General features: G+C 51.5%; 1 long non-coding RNA gene across 1 annotated transcript in view; it reads right to left on the bottom strand.

Moving 5' to 3' along the window:
* Positions 1–15639, bottom strand: part of LOC134911400 (uncharacterized) — a 33484-nt gene extending 17845 nt beyond the window's left edge. Inside the window, exons 1-2 of the long non-coding RNA XR_010176537.1 lie at positions 15146–15639; positions 13471–13627 (exon numbers count right to left, since the gene is read on the bottom strand). This is a non-coding gene — a long non-coding RNA (uncharacterized LOC134911400). The remainder of the gene's footprint in view (positions 1–13470; positions 13628–15145) is intronic.
* Between the last annotated feature and the right edge of the window lie 761 nt (positions 15640–16400).

Raw genomic sequence — 16400 nt, 5'->3', positions numbered from 1 at the left:
TGTGCCCGGACGAGCATACACAATAAGGGAGGCATTTGAATCCCGGGTAAGACTCATACCAGCCACACCAATCACACCGTACAACTTGTGATCTAAACCAGTTAACAGTATGACAACAGAAAGGGCCTCTTAAAGATGGCTCCTTAACAATAACCCGAATTAGTTAACAATAACTATGTACAAGTATTGCAGATAATCCGCACTTGGGATGGGCGCCCAGCATCCACTACGGACTCCGAGAAATAGAATTATCGGTAAGTAAATTCTTATTTTCTCTATCGTCCTAAGTGGATGCTGGGGTTCCTGAAAGGACCATGGGGATTATACCAAAGCTCCCAAACGGCGGGAGAGTGCGGATGACTCTGCAGCACCGAATGAGAGAACTCCAGGTCCTCCTTTGCCAGGGTATCAAATTTGTAAAATTTTACAAACGTGTTCTCCCCCGACCACGTAGCTGCTCGGCAGAGTTGTAATGCCGAGACCCCTCGGGCAGCCGCCCAAGATGAGCCCACCTTCCTTGTGGAGTGGGCTTTTACAGTTTTAGGCTGTGGCAGGCCTGCCACAGAATGTGCAAGTTGAATTGTGTTACAAATCCAACGAGCAATCGACTGCTTAGAAGCAGGTGCGCCCAACTTGTTGGGTGCATACAATATAAACAGCGAGTCAGATTTTCTGACTCCAGCCGTCCTTGCAATGTATATTTTTAAGGCTCTGACAACGTCCAACAACTTGGAGTCCTCCAAGTCGCTAGTGGCCGCAGGCACCACAATAGGTTGGTTCAGATGAAATGCTGATACCACTTTAGGGAGAAAATGCGGACGAGTCCGCAGTTTCTGCCCTATCCGAATGGAAGATTAGATAAGGACTTTTATAAGATAAAGCCGCCAATTCAGATACTCTCCTGGCAGAGGCCAGGGCTAGTAACATAGTCACTTTCAATGTGAGATATTTCAAATCCACCTTTTTCAATGGTTCAAACCAATGGATTTGAGGAAATCTAAAACTACATTTAGATCCCACGGTGCCACCGGAGGCACCACAGGAGGCTGTATATGCAGTACTCCCTTGACAAAAGTCTGGACCTCAGGGACAGAGGCCAATTCTTTTTGGAAGAATATTGACAGGGCCGAAATTTGAACCTTAATGGATCCCAATTTGAGACCCATAGATAATCCTGATTGCAGGAAATGTAGGAAACGACCCAGTTGGAATTCCTCCGTCGGAACCCTCCGATCCTCGCACCACGCTACATATTTTCGCCAAATGCGGTGATAATGTTTCACGGTGACTTCCTTCCGTGCCTTAATCAAGGTAGGAATGACTTCTTCTGGAATGCCTTTCCCTTTTAGGATCTGGCGTTCAACCGCCATGCCGTCAAACGCAGCCGCGGTAAGTCTTGAAAAAGACAGGGACCCTGCTGTAGCAGGTCCCTTCTCAGAGGTAGAGGCCACGGTTCGTCCGTGAGCATCTCTTGAAGTTCCGGATACCAAGTCCTTCTCGGCCAATCCGGAACCACTAGTATTGTTCTTACTCTTCTTTGCCGTATGATCTTCAATACCTTTGGTATGAGCGGCAGAGGAGGAAACACATACACTGACTGGTACACCCCAAGGAGTTACCAGTGCGTCCACAGCTATTGCCTGTGGATCTCTTGACCTGGCGCAATATTTGTCCAGTTTCTTGTTGAGGCGAGACGCCATCATGTCTACAATTGGTCTTTCCCAACGGTCTATTAACATGTTGAAGACTTCTGGATGTAGACCCCACTCTCCCGGATGAAGATCGTGTCTGCTGAGGAAGTCTGCTTCCCAGTTGTCCACGCCCGGGATGAACACTGCTGACAGTGCTATCACGTGATTCTCCCGCCCAGCGAAGAATCTTGGCAGCTTCTGCCATTTGCACTCCTGCTTCTTGTGCCGCCCTGCCTGTTTACATGGGCGACCGCCGTGATGTTGTCCGACTGAATCAACACGGCTTTCCTTGCAGGAGAAGTTCCGCCTGGCTTAGAGCATTGTAGATTGCTCTTAGTTCCAGAATGTTTATGTGAAGAGACTTTTCCAGACTCGTCCATACTCCCTGGAAGTTTCTTCCTTGTGTGACTGCTCCCAGCCTCTCAGGCTGGCGTCCGTGGTCACCAGGATCCAATCCTGAATGCCGAATCTGCGGCCTTCTAATAGGTGAGCCTTCTGCAACCACCACAGAAGTGACACCCTTGTCTTTGGTGACAGGGTTATTCGCAGGTGCATCTGCAGATGCGACCCTGACCATTTGTCCAACAGATCCCTTTGGAATATTCTTGCATGGAATCTGCCGAATGGAATTGCTTCGTAAGAAGCCACCATTTTTCCCAGGACTCTTGTGCATTGATGTACTGACACTTTTCCTGGTTTTAGGAGGTTCCTGACCAGATCGGATAACTCCTTGGCTTTTTCCTCTGGAAGGAAAAACCTTTTTCTGAACCGTGTCCAGAATCATTCCTAGGAACAGCAGACGAGTTGTCGGGATTAAATGGGATTTTGGAATATTCAGAATCCACCCGTGTTGTCTTAGCACCTCTTGAGATAGTGCTAAAGCTGTCTCCAGCTGTTCTCTGGACCTTGCCCTTATTAGGAGATCGTCCAAGTATGGGATAACTAATACGCCTTTTCTTCCGAAGAAGAATCATCATCTCGGCCATTACCTTGGTAAAGACCCGAGGCGCCGTGGACAATCCGAACGGCAGCGTCTGAAACTGATAGTGACAGTTTTGAACAATGAACCTGAGGTACCCCTGGTGTGCGGGGTAAATCGGAACGTGTAGATACGCATCCTTGATGTCCAAGGATACCATAAAGTCCCCTTCTTCAGGTTCGCTATCACTGCTCTGAGTGACTCCATCTTGAACTTGAACTTTTTTATGTAGAGGTTCAAGGACTTCAGATTTAGAATAGGCCTTACCGAGCCATCCGCTTCGGTACCACAAATAGAGTGGAATAATACCCCTTTCCTTGTTGTAATAGGGGGTACTTTGACTATCACCTGCTGAGCGTACAGCTTGTGAATGGCTTCCAACACCCTCTCCCTTTTCGGAAGAGACGGTTGGTAAGGCAGACTTCAGGAAACGATGAGGAGGATCCGTCTCTAATTCAACCTGTACCCCTGAGATATTATCTGCAGGATCCAGGGGTCTACCTGCGAGTGAGCCCACTGCGCGCTGTAATTTTTGAGACGGCCCCCCACTGTCCCCGAGTCCGCTTGAGAGGCCCCAGCGTCATGCTGAGGTTTTTGCAGGAGCCGGGGAGGGCTTCTGTTCCTGGGAAGGAGCTGCCTGTTGGTGTCTCTTCCCTCTTCCTCTGCCTCGTGGCAGGTACGACAAGCCCCTTTGCTCTCTTATTTTTGTAGGAGCGAAAAGGCTGCGGTTGAAAGGTCGGTGCCTTTCTCTGTTGGGGAGTGACTTGAGGTAAAAAAGTGGATTTCCCGGCAGTAGCCGTGGCCACCAAGTCTGATAGACCAACTCCAAATAACTCCTCCCCTTTATACGGCAAAACCTCCATGTGACGTTTTGAATCCGCATCGCCTGTCCACTGTCGTGTCCATAAGGCTCTTCTGGCTGAAATGGACATAGCACTCACCCGAGATGCCAGTGTGCAAATATCCCTCTGTGCATCACGCATATAGATAAATGCATCCTTTATTTGTTCTAACGACAGTAAAACATTGTCCCTATCTAGGGTATCAATATTTTCAATCAGGGATTCTGACCAAACTACTCCAGCACTGCACATCCAGGCAGTTGCTATAGCTGGTCGTAGTATAACACCTGCATGTGTGTATATATTCTTTTGAATAACTTCCATCTTTCTATCTGATGGATCCTTAAGTGCGGCCGTCTCAGGAGAGGGTAACGCCACTTGTTTGGATAAGCGTGTGAGCGCCTTGTCCACCTTAGGGGGTGTTTCCCAGCGCGCCCTAACCTCTGGCGGGAAAGGGTATAATGCCAATAACTTTTTTGAAATTATCAACTTTTTATCAGGAGCAACCCACGCTTCATCACACACGTCATTTAATTCTTCTGATTCAGGAAAAACTGTTTGTAGTTTTTTCACACCATACATAATACCCTGTTTTACGGTATCTGTAGTATCAGTGTAACGTCTCCTTCATTGCCAAAATCATATAACGTGTGGCCCTACTGGAAAATACGTTTGAATTTCTACCGTCGTCACTGGAATCAGTGCCCGTGTCTGGGTCTGTGTCGACCGACTGAGGCAAAGGGCGTTTTACAGCCCCTGACGGTGTTTGAGGCGCCTGGACAGGCATTAATTGATTGTCCGGCCGCCTCATGTCCTCAACTGACTGTTTAAGGGAAGATAAACCATCACGTAATTCCACAAATAAAGGCATCCATTCTGGTGTCGACCCCCTGGGGGGTGACATCTGCATATTTGGCAATTGCTCCGCCTCCACACCAATATCGTCCTCATACATGTCGACACCACGTACCGACACACACCGCAAACTCACAGGGAATGCTCTAATGAAGACAGGACCCACTAGCCCTTTTGGGGAGACAGAGGGAGAGTCTGCCAGCACACACCACAAAGCGCTATATATACAAGGGATATCCTTATATTAAGTGCTCCCTTATAGCTGCTTTAATATATATATATATAGCCATTAATGTGCCCCCCCTCTCTGTTTTACCCTGTTTCTGTAGTGCAGTGCAGGGGAGAGACCTGGGAGCCGTTCTGACCAGCGGAGCTGTGACAGAAAATGGCGCCGTGTGCTGAGGAGATAGGCCCCGCCCCTTTTTCGGCGGGTTCTTCTCCCGCTATATTTCCAGTCAGGCAGGGGTTAAATATCTCCATATAGCCCCTATGGGCTATATGTGAGGTATTTTTAGCCTTGTATAAGGTTTATATTTGCCTCTCAGAGCGCCCCCCCCCAGCGCTCTGCACCCTCAGTGACTGCCCAGTGAAGTGTGCTGAGAGGAAAATGGCGCACAGCTGCAGTGCTGTGCGCTACCTTATGAAGACTGAGGAGTCTTCAGCCGCCGGTTTCCCGGACCTCTTCACGCTTCAGCATCTGCAAGGGGGTCGGCGGCGCGGCTCCGGGACCGGACTCCACGGCTGGGCCTGTGTTCGATCCCTCTGGAGCTAATGGTGTCCAGTAGCCAAGCAGCAAATCCACTCTGCATGCAGGTGAGTTTACTACTTTCCCCCTAAGTCCCACGTTGCAGTGATCCTGTTGCCAGCAGGACTCACTGTAAAGAAAAAAACCTAAACTAAACTTTCTCTAAGCAGCTCTTTAGGAGAGCCACCTAGATTGCACCCTTCTCGTTCGGGCACAAAATCTAACTGGAGTCTGGAGGAGGGTCATAGGGGGAGGAGCCAGTGCACACCACCTGACCTAGTAAAGCTTTACTTTTTTGTGCCCTGTCTCCTGCGGAGCCGCTATTCCCCATGGTCCTTTCAGGAACCCCAGCATCCACTTAGGACGATAGAGAAAATACGGTGCTTTCTTAGGCTGTGAGGGAACATGGGGCAAAAATGCTGACTTCCCAGCTGTTGCTGTGGAAACCAGGTGTGAGAGACCATCCCCGAATAACTCCTCACCCTTATAAGGCAAAACTTCCATGTGCCTTTTAGAATCTGCATCCCCTGTCCACTGCCGAGTCCATAAGCCTCTCCTGGCAGAAATGGACATTGCACTTATTTTAGATGTCAGCCGGCAAATATCCCTCTGTGCATCTCTCATGTATAAGACTGCATCTTTTATATGCTCTATGGTTAGCAATATAGTGTCCCTGTCACATCCATGCTGAAGCAATAGCTGGTCTCAGTATAGTACCTGAGTGTGTATATACACTTCAGGATAGCCTCCTGCTTTCTATCAGCAGGCTCCTTTAGGGCGGCCGTATCCGGAGACGGTAGTGCCACCTTCTTTGACAAGCATGTGAGCGCTTTATCCACCCTAGGGGGTGTCTCCCAACGTGACCTATCCTCTGGCGGGAAAGGGTACGCCATTAGTAACCTTTTAGAAATTACCAATTTTTTATCGAGGGAAGCCCACGCTACTTCACACACTTCATTTAATTCTTCAGAAGGGGGAAAAACCACTGGTAGTTTTTTCTCCCCAAACATAATACCCTTTTTTGTGGTACCTGGGGTTACATCAGAAATGTGTAAAACATTTTTCATTGCCTCAATCATGTAACGTGTGGCCCTATTGGACATTACATTAGTCTCTTCGTCGTTGACACTGGTATCAGTATCCGTGTCGACATCTGTGTCTGCCATCTGAGGTAGCGGGCGTTTTAGAGCCCCTGATGGCCTTTGAGACGCCTGGGCAGGCACGAGCTGAGAAGCCGGCTGTCCCGCATTTGGCATGTCGTCAAATTTTTTATGTAAGGAGTCGACACTTTCACGTAATTCCTTTCATAAGTCCATCCACTCAGGTGTCCGCCCCTCAGGGGGTGACATCACATTTATAGGCATCTGCTCCGCCTCCACATAAGTCTCCTCATCAAACATGTCGACACAGCCGTACCGACACACCGCACACACACAGGGAATGCTCTGACAAAGGACAGGACCCCACAAAGCCCTTTTGAGGAGACAGAGAGAGAGTATGCCAGCACACACCAGAGCGCTATATAATACAGGGACTAACTGAATTATATCCCCTTATAGCTGCTTATATATATATATATATATATATATATATATATATATATATATATATATATATATATATATATATATATTGATATACTGCGCCTAAATATAGTGCCCCCCCCTCTCTTTTTTTACCCTTCTGTAGCTGTAGACTGCAGGGGAGAGTCAGGGAGCTTCCTTCCAGCGGAGCTGTGAGGGAGAAATGGCGCCAGTGTGCTGAGGGAGGTAGCCCCGCCCCTTTTTTGGCGGACTTCTCCCGCGTTTTTATAACTCTGGCAGGGGTATTAATTTACACCTATATAGCCTCTGGGACTATATATGGTGTAGATTTTGCCAGCCAAGGTGTGTAACATTGCCCTCAGGGCACCCCCCCCCCAAGCGCCCTGCACCCATCAGTGACCGCAGTGTGAGGTGTACATGAGGAGCAATGGCGCACAGCTGCAGTGCTGTGCTCTACCTTGGTGAAGACTGAAGTCTTCTGCTGCCGCTTTTCCGGACCATCTTCATGCTTCTGGCTCTGTAAGGGGGACGTCGGCGCGGCTTCGGGAACGAACACCAAGGTCGGGTCCTGCGGTCGATCCCTCTGAAGCCCAAACTACCACCAGTTAGGTAGGTTCGCTTCTTCTCCCCTTAGTCCCTCACTGCAGTGAGTCTGTTGCCAGCAGATCTCACTGTAAAATAAAAAACCTAAAATATACTTTCTCTCTAGGAGCTCAGGAGAGCCCCTAGTGTGCCTCCAGCTTGGCCGGGCACAAGATTCTAACTGAGGTCTGGAGGAGGGTCATAGTGGGAGGAGCCAGTGCACACCAGGTAGTACTAAAGCTTTCTTAATTGTGCCCAGTCTCCTGCAGAGCCGCTATTCCCCATGGTCCTTACGGAGTGCCCAGCATCCACTAGGACGTCAGAGAAAAATATGGATAGCACGTGCCACAGAAAAAACTGTAAGTGGGTGACTGAGGTAGGGCTGAGAGGGAGAGAGCGGGTGACTGAGGCAGGGCTGACAGGGAGAGAGCGGATGACTGAGATGTGCGGCTGCCAAGGGCCGGGGGCCGATGGTCTGGAGAGTTGGGCGCTGCAGCGGGGATCGCTGCTTTAAGGTCCTCTAGTGGTGACACAGTATAGTGCGAGACAGAAGCTGGCTAAAACTGTGTGCCAACAGCTAAGTATGTCTCCTGTGCTGGGGGCAGTTATGTTGGAGGCTGGGGTGACAGGGAGATAGTGGGTGACTGAGGCAGGGCTGACAGGGAGAGAGTGGGCGACTGGTGAGGCAGAGGTGACAGGGAGAGAGTGGGCGACTGGTGAGGCAGGGGTGACAGGGAGAGAGTGGGCGACTGGTGAGGCAGGGGTGACAGGGAGAGAGTGGGCGACTGGTGAGGCAGGGGTGACAGGGACGTACTGGGTGACTGGTGAGGCAGGGGTGACAGGGAGAGAGTGGGTGACTGAAGCAGGGGCGACAGGGAGATAGTGGATGACTGAGGCAGGGGTGACAGGGAGATAGTGGGCGACTGGTGAGGCAGTGGTGACAGGGACGTACTGGGTGACTGGTGAGGCAGGGGTGACAGGGAGAGAGTGGGCAACTGGTGAGGCAGGTGTGATAGGGAGAGAGTGGGTGACTGAAGCAGGGGCGACAGGGAGATAGTGGATGACTGAAGCAGGGGCGACAGGGAGATAGTAGGTGACTGAGGCAGGGGTGAGAGGGAGATAGTGGGTAACAGGTATAGAGTGGGTGACTGAGGCAGAGGTGACAGAGAGAAAGTGTGCTTGCAGAAAGATGGCGGCCGCAGTGTGCAACCGGTTTCCTTTTCTGGCTCCCCACTCACCTCACCCTGTTATCCAGGCTCTCCTGGGGCAGTGCAGCAGGGGTGCGAGCACACCTCGGGAGGAGCAATGTAACGGTTAGCTGTGTGTGTGTGTGTGTGTGTGTGTGTGTGTGTGTGTGTGTGTGTGTGTGTGTGTGTGTGTGTGTGTGTGTGTGTGTGTGTGTGTGTGTGTGTGTGTGTGTATATATATATATATACATACACATACATACACACACACACAGTAAAAGACACACACATAGCAAAACACACATACACACGTATGACAAAACACACAAACAGCTAAACACACATAGCAAAACAATTGTACACACACACACACACACACACACACACACACACACACACACACACACACATATAGCAAAATACGCACACAGATAACCACACACACTCTGGTACTTACATACTTTACCCCTACTGGCTGGCTCTCTGGTTCCGAGAAGGCCCTTCACGACTGACAGCAGCAGCAGCAGTGCGGTGCCGGGTTGAAGGGGAATGCAACTGCCTTCTCATCCCGACTGCCACCTCTCACTTATACACCCTCTGGTCTCTCTCATATTACTTCACATCTCTCCTTTTTCTCTCTAAGTCTTGCTCTCTTTTACACACATGCTATCTTGTTTTATTTCTGCCACACACACGCTATCTCATTCTGTCTCTCATACTATACATCCCTACACTGCCTCTCTCATACATTCATACATCCCGCACGCTGATGCACTCATACATCCCGCACGCTGGGGGGCGACACACAGGGGATGACACATAGGGCGCAGGGGACTGGACGGGGGTGGCGACGCGCAGGGGACTGGACGGGGGTGGCGACACACAGGGCACCGGGGACTGGACGGTGGGTGGCGACACACAGGGCACCGGGGACTGGACGGGGTGGCGACACACAGGGCACAGGGGGCAAAAAGCAGGGCGCAGGGGACCGACACGCAGGGCACATGAGTCTGTATGGGAGGGCAACATGCAGGGCACCGGGGTCTGTATGGAGGGGGGGCGACATGCAGGGCGCAGTGGACTACTGGGGGCGACGACATGCAGGGCACAGGGCACTGTATGGGGAGGTGACATGTAGGGCACAGGGGACTGTATGGGGAGGCGACACGCAGGGCACAGGGGCTGTATGGGTAAGGGCGATGAGCAGGACGCAGGGGGACTGTATGGGGAGGCGACACGCAGGGCACAGGGGCTGTATGGGTAAGGGCGATGAGCAGGACGCAGGGGACTGTATGGGGAGGCGACACGCAGGGCACAGGGGCTGTATGGGTAGGGGCGATGAGCAGGACGCAGGGGACTGTATGGGGAGGCGACACGCAGGGCACAGGGGCTGTATGGGTAGGGGCGATGCGCAGGACGCAGGGGACTGTATGGGGAGGCGACACGCAGGGCACAGGGGCTGTATGGGTAGGGGCGATGCGCAGGACGCAGGGGACTGTATGGGGAGGCGACACGCAGGGCACAGGGGCTGTATGGGTAGGGGCGATGCGCAGGACGCAGGGGACTGTATGGGGAGGCGACACGCAGGGCACAGGGGCTGTATGGGTAGGGGCGATGCGCAGGACGCAGGGGACTGTATGGGGAGGCGACACGCAGGGCACAGGGGCTGTATGGGTAGGGGCGATGCGCAGGACGCAGGGGACTGTATGGGGAGGTGACATGCAGGGCACAGGGGTCTGTATGGGTGGGGGCGATGCGCAGGACGCAGGGGACTGTATGGGGAGGTGACATGTAGGGCACAGGGGACTGTATGGGGAGGTGACATGCAGGGCACAGGGGACTGTATGGGTGGGGGCGATGCGCAGGGGACTACCAGAATGAGCCACAAGCAGGAGACTGTTTGGGGGCCACACACATGGGTAGGGGCAACACACAGGGCGCAGGGGACTGTACTGAGGGGGGCGACACACAGGACAAAGCAGACTGTAAGGGGGGGTAACACCTAGTGCAGGGGACTGCAAGGGTGGGCAACATGCAGGGCTCAGGGGACTGTATGGGGGGGTCGACACGCAGGGCACAGGGGACTGTATGGGTGAGGGTGACACGCATGGGAACTACAGGGGTGAGCCACAATCAGAAGACTGTTTGGGGGGCCACACACATGGAGGAGGGGTCAACACATAGGACGCAGCGGACTGTAAGGAGGGGACAACACACAGGGCGCATGGGACTGTAAAGGGGGGCAACATGCAGGGCACAAGGGACTGTATTGCGGGGCAACACCCAGGGAACTGTACAGTGGGGTGACTTGTCACAATCTGGGGAGCACTCACCTGGTGAGAAGGAGCAGGATCAGGTATGGAGGAACCAGCTAAGGAAGCTGCAGAGAGGACCAGTCCGGCAGCAACAGCTAGGAAGGGCTTCAGTGAAGTCCGACAATGCATTCAGCTTTACCCGCATCCTTTTGGTGAGGGGAGGCAAACACCCAGGCTGGCGGCAGATGCAGGGCTGGCAGAATGATCTAGGCGGGCGGCGGTAGCGGGCACACACACAAGGGCAGTGTCTGGAGGAAGGGGGCGGAAGCGGCTTTTGCCGAGGTCCGCAGCCACACTGCGGGGCACCAGCGGCTTTTGCTGAGGTCCGGGGGCCACACTGCGGGGCACGTCACTGGTGCACCGTGCAGGCAGTGTCTGGGGAAAGGCGTGATCAGCTCTGGCGCTATGGGTGTCAAGGGAGTGCTGGACCTGGTGCTGGGGGCTGTGGCTGCAGAGGAAGCTCCGGAGGGCAGGGGGACAGCCCATAGCCACGCATGCAGGGCGCAGGGGAGTACCATGGCTGTAGAGGAAGCTCCGGAGAACAGGGGGACAGCCCATAGTCATGCATGCCGAGCGCAGGGTTGTACCGTCACTGGTGCACCGTGCAGGCAGTGTCTGGGGGAAGGAGCATAGGCGTGCGCAGCTTATTTTATTAGGGTGCGCACCGCCAGAGGGGCTTGTCTAGCACTATTTTACATTCTCTCAGTAAAATCACATGGCTTAATCTAATTTATCCCTAGTTCCCAATAGTACATGTAGATATAATACACCCCAGAAAAATAAAATTAATAAAATGAAGCATAATGGCAAGACCACTGGCCAGTATTCCACTCTTGCATAACCCTGAGCCCCAGCTGCCACTGCGCCCTGTCGCTGCTTACACTTCCCCAACCTATCCCTGACCCAGTGGCAGAACTAGAGTGTGGTGGGCCTAGGTGCATATGCATTCTCTTGCACCCCAGCACCTACACCCTGATTTTGAGTGGGACACTCTGAAAATTGTGAGATTTAGGGGGCGAACATTTGAGTTATTCACATTATGTCACACAGTATGAGCCGAAAATTCACATTATGCCACACAGTATGAGCTAAAATTCACATTATGCCACACAGTATGAGCCAAAATTCACATTATGCAGCACAGTATGAGACGAAATTGACATTATGCCACACAGTTTGAGCTGAAATTCACATTATGCCACAACGTATGAGACGAAATTCACAATATGCCACACGGTATGAGCCAAAATTCACAATATGCCACACTGTATGAGCCACAATTCACATTATGCCAGAAGGCATGAGACGAAATTCACATTATGCCACAATTCATGAGCCGAAATTTACAATATGCCACAAGGCATGAGCCGAAATTCAGAATATGCCACAAGGTATGAGCCTAAATTCACAATATGCTACACGGTGTGAGCCGAAATTCACAATATGCCACATGGTATGAACCGAAATTCACAATATGCTATACGGTATGAACCGAAATTCACAATATGCCACACAGTATGAGCCGAAATTCACAATATGCAAATGGTATGAGCCGAAATTCACATTATGTTACACGGTATGAACAGAAGAAATGCATATTCTGGTTTTCATATTCGGAGGATGACACTGGGGTGAGGCAGAGGGTGACAGCCATGAGGGTGACACTGGGGTGATGCAGTCGAAGAAAGGCAGAGGGTGACATGTAGTGGGAAACAGAGGGTGATACTGGGGTAACAGTGGGTGATAGGCAAATGGTAACACTGGGGACATGTAGTGGGTGACAGGCAAATGGCAACACTGGGGACATGTAGTGGGGGACAGGTAGAGAGAGTGACAGCCATGAGGGTAGCACTGGGGTGAGGCAGTGAGAGAAAGGCAGAGGGTAACACTGGGGATACTTAGTAGATGACAGGCAGAGGGTGACACTGGGGACATGTAGTGGGAAACAACAAAAACAGAGAAAGATTGTCTCTTTGTTGGCGCACTTAAGAAACTATGAAAAAGAAATATATTTATGTATTCTGAATTTTTAACCCGCAGGACAAGTAGTGGGGACAGGCAGAGAGTTTGACACTGGGGTGAGGCAATGGGACATAGACAGAGGGGCACACTATGGACAAGTAATGGGTGACATGCATAGGGAGACACTAGTGATACGTACTGGGTGACATGGAGGAAGGTTGGGGGTGCAGCAGATGGGCATTTGGAGCTGTGAGGGGAGAGTGGGGCATGTGTGGGCAGCAAGTATTGAGAACGCTCCTAATGAAAAAGCTGAGAGAAGACCATGTACCCTGGCCACACCACATCCATTAATGTGGAGACCTGACAGCATACTTGCCTACCCTCCCGGAATGGGCGGGAGGCTCCCGAAAAACGGGTGACCCTCCCGCCCCCCCGGAAGAGCAGGCAAGTCTCCCGGTCACAGGGGTCCCCCTCTGCCCGGCCGACCACTTAACGAGTAAAGTGGGCGGTCCGGGCAGGTGATGACGCGATTCTTGTTGAATCGCGTCATCGTAACCACGCCCCCTGCTGTATAATGCCGGTAATCGCGGCATTACACAGCAGGGGGCGTGGCTTACACAATGCTGTCAGAAGCCCCGCCCCGTTACGCCTCTGGTCCGCCCCCTGCACGGCATCTCAGCCTGAGAGCAGCCCAGAAGTCGGCAACTCTGCCTGACAGACACCGGGAAGAGCCAGCATGAAGCAGAGAGTTGGGTAAGTGGGACAAACCTTGGCTGTGGGCAGCTACTCTCTCCAGTACCACCAGCTGGCTCAGCTTCGCCGACACCTTTCCCTGCAGACGCTCTGAGTCCTGGCCCCTCAGCAGCTCTTTCAGTGTGCACTCTACTCCGTCCATCACCTCCGCGGGTCCCGCAGCCATGGCATCCTGTAAACAGAATCTGTCAAACAAGTCATGTCACACAAACACAGGGGCCGCTGGGGGAGTACAGACAGCACCTGCAGAGTAGAAACTTGCCCGCTTCTCCATGATCCTTAGTGGACCCGCTTCACCATGACTGTGGAGCTGGTATATGTAATAGGCTAACACTGAGGGGTACCTGACATTAGGGTATGCCTGTGCAATACCCCCCATGATTAGAACGCATACATATACATTTAAACACGCATATGGGTTTGGTATGCATGACAGCCGGATGGGATGCCGGCAGTCAAAATACCGACGCCAGCATCCAGAGGAATTCAATCCTGACGGGTGATTTAACTAATCTATCCTCTGTCCCCTACCCCCTAAGCCTAACCCTAACCTCCCCTCCCTAAACTCCACCTGGTGGTGCCTTATCTTAACCCCCCTGTCCGCAGCCTAACCCTAACCTCCCACCTACTGTAGCCTAACCCTATCCCCTCCAGTGTCGGCTAAATCTACCCCCCTCCCCCTCCTCCCCCCTTCTCCGGCAGTAGGCAAAGTTTTGTGGCTATACTTACAATGGCCGGGATCCTAACACATACACAGACATGGTACACACACTGTACATATACACACAAATACAAAACATACATATACACATACAGTACATATAAACACACACACACACAGAACACATACATATGCACATATACAGAACACATACACATACAGTACATATAAACACACACACACACACAGAACACATACACATACAGTACATATAAACACACACACACAGAACACATACACATACAGTACATATAAACACACACACACACAGAACACATACACATACAGTACATATAAACACAGAACACATACACATACAGTACATATAAACACACACACACAGAACACATACACATACAGTACATATAAACACAGAACACATACACATACAGTACATATAAACACATACACAGAACACATACATATACACATATATACACTAGAGTATACACACAAACCCACTGACACCTGGAGGATGGAGCCCAGTGGTAGCTGCAGGAACCAGGAGCAGATCAGTGCTGGCAGTCGTGCAGGGCACTTTTCATCATTAAGCTCCGCCCACTAGCGGCTTATGCCGCGATTCGCGGGTCGGTGGGGGAGGGGGCGGAGCCAATATGACACCATTCAAAGAGAAATATGTCATAATGGCTCCAGCCCTCACCACCAACCCGCAAATCGCGGCATATAGCCGCGAGTGGGCGGGGCTTCAAACACCGGGACAGGGACCCACTTGAAAAAAAAATATATTTGATCCACGGTGGGGGGAAACTCACAGGTCCTTCCATTGCCCAAAGTTTAGTTGAGCCAGCTCTGGCATGCCCCTGGCCACTGCAAATGCCCTAGGCATTTGCCTATAGATAGGGCCGGCTCTGACTATCTGCTTACGTTCTCCGCTGCCACCTGTCAAGTGTCAGGGTTGCTGGACATTAGGGGGTGCCTGTGCGCACCAGGCACCCCCCGTGCACACACCTATGAGAAGGAGTGATCAGCTCTGCCGCTGTGGGTGTCACGGAAAGTGCTGGTGCTGGGGACCGTGGCTGCAGATGAAGCTCCGGAGGGCACTGGGACAGCCCATAGCTGCGTATGCCTGCAGGGGAGTATCGTGTCTGCAGTGGAAGCTCCGTGGGCAGGGGGACAGCCCATGGCCGTCGGGCAGGAAGGAGGCGCAGAAGGGGGAGAGAATAGAGAACGGGCTGCGCCTCCTTTCTTTATGAGTTCACCTTCTCTGGAGCAGCAGCATCAGTCCGGTATGTGATCCGGATGAGCTGCCCGGGGCTGTTGTATGCTTGTGCCTGGAGCACACAGGGGATAAAGGAAGCTGTGCTAAGCACTATTGAACTTCCCGCTCCTAGCTGACTGCGGCGATCACGTGATGTAAGCCGGCCCAGGCACCGCTCGAACTGGACAATTAAATCTATTTAATGTGAGCGGTGCCAGGGCTAGTTATTGTCACAGTGTGCCCCCAGTAGCCCCAAAACACTCCCCAGCCCCACTGAATTACCGAAGTGTAGGCAGTTCCCCTGTAGTTTACTGTATGAAAATGGGAGGCAGTGAAAAAGTCGGCCATGTTTGTGCTCTCATATGAAGCCTCTGTGAGTACACCCCCTGCTGGCGGCCACTGCGCAGCCGCAACAAATTGAAAAGCCCTATCTTTATAATGGGGCATATTTTACGGAATTAAAAAAAAACTATAACTTTCTAAAACACCACAACCCCAAAAGGCACTACACTGGGGCATACTCTATCTAATAAAACAAACCCCAAGTCTTAATTCGTCCTCTATCCTGAGTTATGCCTTCCCAAAAAAATCTTCATTCACTCTATAGGAAAACGGTGTCAAAAAGCCACTGAGGGAGTGGCAGAAAAAAACTGACAGTTGGAACTTTAGCTTACTCCCAATTCCTCATTTTTTATTATTTTGCCCTGAAATTTGGCATGCAGCAGCGGGTGACGATTCTACGCGCCCATGCCAAATTTCAGCTCAGTATGTCCAATCACTTTTGAAGTATAGCCCCTCAAACACCATGCCCCCATCTCACAAGTTCCCTATGGGAGAATTCCGTTTGTTCGATTCAGCCTTAATATAAGGGCACGACCGTGCCCTTATAATATATATAACAATATACTATTGGACAATATTCCCCTATGTGCCTCAAATGCCCTATGCATCACATGCACCTCCAGCAACGTGTTCAAATACATGCTCCTCTGTGTGTCCCCATAC

This window comes from Pseudophryne corroboree, chromosome 4 (genome assembly GCF_028390025.1).
Source record: "Pseudophryne corroboree isolate aPseCor3 chromosome 4, aPseCor3.hap2, whole genome shotgun sequence".
In the NCBI taxonomy this organism is placed as follows: Eukaryota; Metazoa; Chordata; class Amphibia; order Anura; family Myobatrachidae; genus Pseudophryne; species Pseudophryne corroboree.
This window is presented reverse-complemented; position numbering and strand designations above follow the sequence as displayed.